Raw genomic sequence first — 6,291 nt, 5'->3', positions numbered from 1 at the left:
TTGTTACTTGGGTAGTAACTTGAATGTAAACTAAACCGATTTCTTAAATCACTCTGTTTCATAGCTAGGGTATTTTAGCCAATAGTGGACCCCTTACCTATAGTGGACCCCCTTATATTTTTCCTAATTTTCCTGCTTAAATCTGTTTTTACCGGTGAACTTCCACCGGGAGACGATGGATCATGTTCCTAGCCAGTAGTTACAAGTGGTGGAGCTACGCTGGAAAGCAATAATTTGATTTTTTGAACAAATTTGTAAATGTAAACAAATCTGGGGGACCACTATTGGTTAAATCCAAGGGGGTCCACTATTGTCTCCGTTTTAACATGGTAAGAGAATACGGTTTATCCTATAGTGGACCCCAACAATCCTATAGTGGACCCCGGGGGGACCACTATAGGATAATTTGAGCCAGATTTGAAATGATTATTTTATGGGAAATATAGGGTGGTTTGGTAAGGTTTTTGTGTGCAATGTGCAGGAAAGACATAGAACTTGCTGTGCAAACGTTGACAGGGGCAATTTAATTGGAATATCATACTGTTTTAACGATCAGAGCAATTTTCAGCTACTAAGGGGTCCACTATTGGTTAAAATACCCTACTTGTCGGATTAGCTCAAAACATTGTTGCCGCCACTTATCATGGCTATAAATGTCGAGTTTAATTTACAGTAATAATAACCGACAATAATACTAATGCTGATTAAATTACTTCAAACAAGGAATTCACCATCATATGTGCCTCTGCATCCAGATCCCAAACCGGTGTGAGTTCAAACGAGTCTCAAACCAAAGCCAAAGGTGTGGTAATCATCATCATGATCAGCATCGTGTCATCATCATAATCGCCGTCAATGATGGAAGGTTTATCTCAAGGATGTTGATTCAATTAAAAGATCGTTTTTATTGTCGCATTGCCTTTTGTGCGAAATTTTCTCAGAACGTTCGTTAGTTGCATTTCTGCTGGATGGGGCCTCGTGTCTGGCTATGTTGCTCAGCCGAGACGAGACAGCTAAACTCCAATGAACTAGTAAGCATGCGGATGCATTCGCGGGCACCCCTGGAATGATTTATGAGTTTTTCGAGCTCGGCTACCTGATGTTGGGCTATAAAAGATGTTGAAACCACACGGTTTTAGCGAACCGACAGAAGACTAACTATTTCATGAAACGACAGCAGTTACGTCGACGGCGCGGCTGCATGACGGTTGCGACAGACAGACGCGAGAACCTTTATCGATGTTGACCAATTTAAAAATTCTTGGTTTGCCATCTAGCAATGTTGCGTCGTCATCAGCATCGATTGGATTGGCTTACCGGTCGCGCCAGATAGACGGCATTAATCCAAGAACATTAAACTTTGATTAGTCGTGAATCTTTTCAGATGACAGCATAGGGGCAGAAGAAGCAGAAATATTTCAGTAGGTAGCAACTATCTCGGTAGTTAAGTAACAAACCATGCTGTTTTCCATAGCCATGTTGACTCCCACTGTTGGACCACTTGGACATCGATTCTAATTTGGACACTTCTCGCTATATCGTATCAAATTCAACCAGTATCTTGTTTGTACACTAGGTAAGCTGCAGATTAATTTAAAACGTAAACAAACTTGCAAACCTTTTGTTTTAATAATAATGACGTGCCAAAATTTCAATCGATACCCAAGAGATCCAACTCTCTATCAGTTATCTTCGATTACATGGCAAATAAAATGTAACTCTACCACAAAGTATCACTGGCCATTTCTCCGAAATCGAAACCCAATTTTTCGATTCGAGTACCAATATGACAATTGGCCCAATTGCTTTTTCAATCCTTTCATTGCTGTGCTCTGTTTCACTCAGAAAAAAAAACACCAAGTGACACAAACAGCTATGGTTCATCCCGGTTTCGTCCACCGCGTCCACTGTAGTTCCAAAGTTTGATTTTCATTCGATTATTTTTGTTATTTGTTTTGACCAACTGACGCCGATGTGGTCCACAGAACATTTCCCTGCTCCGTCAGTTCCGGAATGCTAGTTTTTCATTTCGGTATTTATTTTCTTTCGATTCCGAACTGGATGGCGAGGTGGAGTCTTGGGATGAGACAGTGGTACACTTTCCATTAGGGCATTGTTTTCCAACAAATTGGCAGCACTCGACACCTGTCAATGTGAGGAGACTCTTGAGCGATTCCAAGCAACAGCATCAAAATTAAGGAAAATTTTTAATTCATGATTTTCTATTGAACTGAAACTTTGCACAGTTTTTCAGTTCCATCTAAATCGCCATTTTTCGATATCAAATTTTTATTTAGAGCCACGACTAACTTTTCAAAAGGGTGTATGTGAAAATGGTTCAAAAACATTCAAAAATATGCACAGCTAAAACGGATTGTTCGATTGTTATGAATTTTTCAGCAAAGTTAGATAGCTAAATGGTGATTTCTAAGAAAATATACACTGTGAAAAAAAATCTATTTTATCATTGAAAAACATCATTTTTGTCACAAAAACTCAAATATCTCAAAACCCTATCTTTTTACCAACTTGAATTTTTTAGGGAAAACGGTCCATTGTATTAGCAATCTACCATAAAAATTTGGTGATGGTAAACTAATAAACAAAAAAGTTATAACATTTCAAAAATTTCACAATTTTTACATTTAGTAAAAAAAAATTTTCTGTGTAAATTATTTCGGCCGGGAATCGCGATTTGATGCTGATTTTATTGTTCAGCAAAGTTAGATAACTAAATGGCGATTCCTAAGAAAATATACACTGTGAAAAAAATCTTTTTTAACATTAAAAAATATCATGTTTTGTCACGAAAACTCAAATATCTCAAAACCCTATCTTTTTACCAACGTAATTTTTTAGAGAAAACGGTCCATTGTATTAGCAATCTACCATGAATATAAACAAAAAAGTTATGACAATTCAAACATTTCACAATTTTCACATTTAGTAATAATTTTTTTTAGTGTAAATTATTTCGGCCGGAAATTGAAGTTTGATGCTGATTTTATTGTTAATGGCCTTGCGTGAGTAAAACAAGTTGTTTTTATTATATATTATATTTACATATAATATACTATGTACAGTAATGTTCCGATTTTATCACGCCCTCCGCGCATTAGTCGTTTATTCATTAATTTGCTGTTACATTTGAGGACAAGTGTTTTCCCTCTTCTTCAAGATGAATGTTGAAAGCGTGTTTTGCAACGTTAAAAATATTGAAATGGGTATAGATGTTGAAGAATATTACAGGGCATTTTTGAAAAGGGGCGTAATTAAATTGTTTAAACAGATGTCGCTGATGGCAATTTCTCAGTTGTTGTCGTTTTCGAACTTCCTGCGCCCTGCTTTACCGATGATATACAGATGGCTCGTTTGTCAAATTCTAGACGGCAGGACGTGCAAATGCGTAATTTTGTACACAATGTGGACATTTGGGCATAACCAGTCTCTTTCAGTTTATCTATGGTGCTTTCGGTGAGATTTCGTAACTCTTTTGAACATTTTTTTTCATCAAACGGTCTACAAGAGAGCGTTGAGTTGAAGACCTTTGAGAAAGCGACTGTTCATCTTGTTCGTTAGATTATAATAAACAAAATCACTTATTAATTTTAACTTACTTGTTTGGTGTTGGTGGCTGAAGAAAAAAAATACTATACAATTTTTAATATTCATAGCGGTAGTATTTTTTTGTTTTTTTCGTGAGCATTGTCAGGTATGTATACAGACAAACAAACGTAACACTGGCGAAATTTTCATTGACCACGCCTTCAACAATCATTTTGAATCTTGGTTGTGGCTTTCATAACAAGAAGAGCGCCCGTCGTTTTTCTTTGCGTTTGACGTTTCACACTAGCGCCTTCTGATGACGATATTGCACAACGCAGTGTTTCGTGAAACATTTCCACCAGGTGGTGATAGTGTGAACTGTGCGATGAATTTTCACTAAAATTGTTCTAGGCGTTTCGTCTGTTTGTCTGTGGTATGTACCTCTTATGCATTTGTTGTTGTTGAAGTTACTCGCATTCTTCCGATCATAAAGTCTGTTCTCTACACACTTAATTTTGATTACCGAGTTCGGTAATTTTTTGACGAGATTAAAACTGCTGAGCACCGAACTCGTTCAGCAAAAATGCATTGTTTACCTTTTCCATACGATTTTGACAGTTGTTTTACTGAGCCTCAGTAAAATCGATTATCGAAACTACCGAGATCGTACTGCTGTTATAATCTCGTCAAAAAAGTACCGAACAGGCAATTCAGAAATAAGTGTGTAAGAGGGATTTATTTTGCGGATAAACTAGACGTATACGCGTATATAAAACTTTTATTATACAGCTTTTGTCTTAAAAATAAATTCAATTCCATTTTTCTTATAATCAACAGCTTTTCAACACTATCAAGGGATTTTTTCACCAGTCACGTACAATAAAAAGTATGACAATCTCAATATTTTTGATCACAACACTGGATCGCGTCTAAGTTTCAAATAGATACTATAGTAATTACGAATAATCAAACTAAAGTATCATGAAAACAACTTGTTTAATTCAGGCGGTAGCCTTTACAATAAAATCAGCATCAAAATATAATTCTCGAAATAATTTACACAGAAAAAAATTTTTTTTTGTTACTAAATGTAAAAATTGTGAAATGTTTGAAATGTCATAACTTTTTTGTTTATCAGTTTACCATCACCAAAATTTTATGGTAGATAGCTGATATAATGGGCCATTTCCCCTAAAAAATTGAAGTTGGTAAAAAGATAGGGTTTTGAGATATTTGAGTTTTTGTGACAAAGATCATATTTTTTCAAAGTAGAAAAAGAAATTTTTTACAGTGTATATTTTCTAAGGAATCATCATTTAGTTATCTAACTTTGCTGAAAAATTTATAACAATCGAACAATCCGTTTTTGCTGTACAGCTTTTAGAATATTTTAGAACTATTTTCGCATACACCCTTTTGAAAAGTTAGTCGTGAGTGAATATGAAGGTTTAATATCAAAAAATGGCGATTTATATGAAATTAAAAAACTGTGCAAAGTTTCAGATATTTTTGAAATGGTCGCTCAGGATCGACTGACATGACTCCGTGGAATTCCTCTCTTCTTCCAATACGTGTCAGTGGTGTGACCGTTGAATGGTGAGAATCACCCGCAAACCCCCTGAACCGGAAACACAATGAACAACATCGGAACGCGCCGGTCCGATACAGCTGTATTTAAAATAACACGGTTTGGAAACAACATTCCAATGGAGTGAAATCACTTTTGGTCCCGAACTTATCTTACTGGTCAGACTATGGCCTGAGTGTGCTCTGCTGTACGTAGGAGTCGTCTCCATACGGACTCGACCCACCTAGCTCGCTGCGCTCCACGTCTTCTTGTACCGGTCGGATGACTCTCGAGAACCATTTTAGCCGGGTTACTATCCGACATCCTGATGACGTGACCCGCCCACCGTAGCCTCCCGATTTTCGCGGTATGGACGATGGTTGGTTCTCTCAGCAGCTGATGCAGCTCGTGGTTCATTCGCCTTCTCCAAGTCCCGTCTTTCATCTGCACTCCGCCGTAGATGGTACGCAACACCTTCCGTTCGAAAACTCCAAGGGCGCGTTGGTCCTCTGCACGTAGGGTCCACGTTTCGTGCCCATAGAGGACGACCGGTCTAATCAACGTTTTGTAGATGGTTAACTTCGTGTTACGGCGAACTTTGTTCGATCGTAGAGTTCTACGGAGTCCAAAGTAGGCACGATTTCCTGCCACAATGCGCCTCTGAATTTCTCTGCTGGTGTCGTTGTCGTCGGTCACCAGTGAGCCCAAGTACACGAATTCTTCAACCGCCTCGATTTCATCACCGTCGATATGAATTCGGGGTGGCGGGCGGTGATTCCTCCCTGGAGTCCTTTGCCATCATGTACTTTGTCTTCGACACATTAATGACTAATCCGATTCGCCTGGCTTCACTCTTTAGTCGGATGTACGTTTCCGCCATCGTCTCAAATTTACGAGCAATAATATCAATATCATCGGCGAAACCAAGCAGCTGAACGGACTTCGTGAAAATCGTCCCACTCGTGTTTATCCCCGCTCTCCTTATTACACCCTCCAAAGCAATGTTGAACAGCAAGCATGAAAGACCATCACCTTGCCGTAACCCTCTGCGAGATTCGAAGGGACTCGAGAGTGTCCCTGATACTCGAACTATGCACATCACTCGATCCATCGTCGCCTTGATCAATCGTACCAGTTTATCCGGGAATCCGTATTCGTGCATAATCTGCCATAGCTGT

This window comes from Aedes albopictus, chromosome 2, assembly GCF_035046485.1.
Source record: "Aedes albopictus strain Foshan chromosome 2, AalbF5, whole genome shotgun sequence".
Lineage (NCBI taxonomy): Eukaryota > Metazoa > Arthropoda > Insecta > Diptera > Culicidae > Aedes > Aedes albopictus.
Note: the sequence above shows the minus strand (reverse complement) of the source record.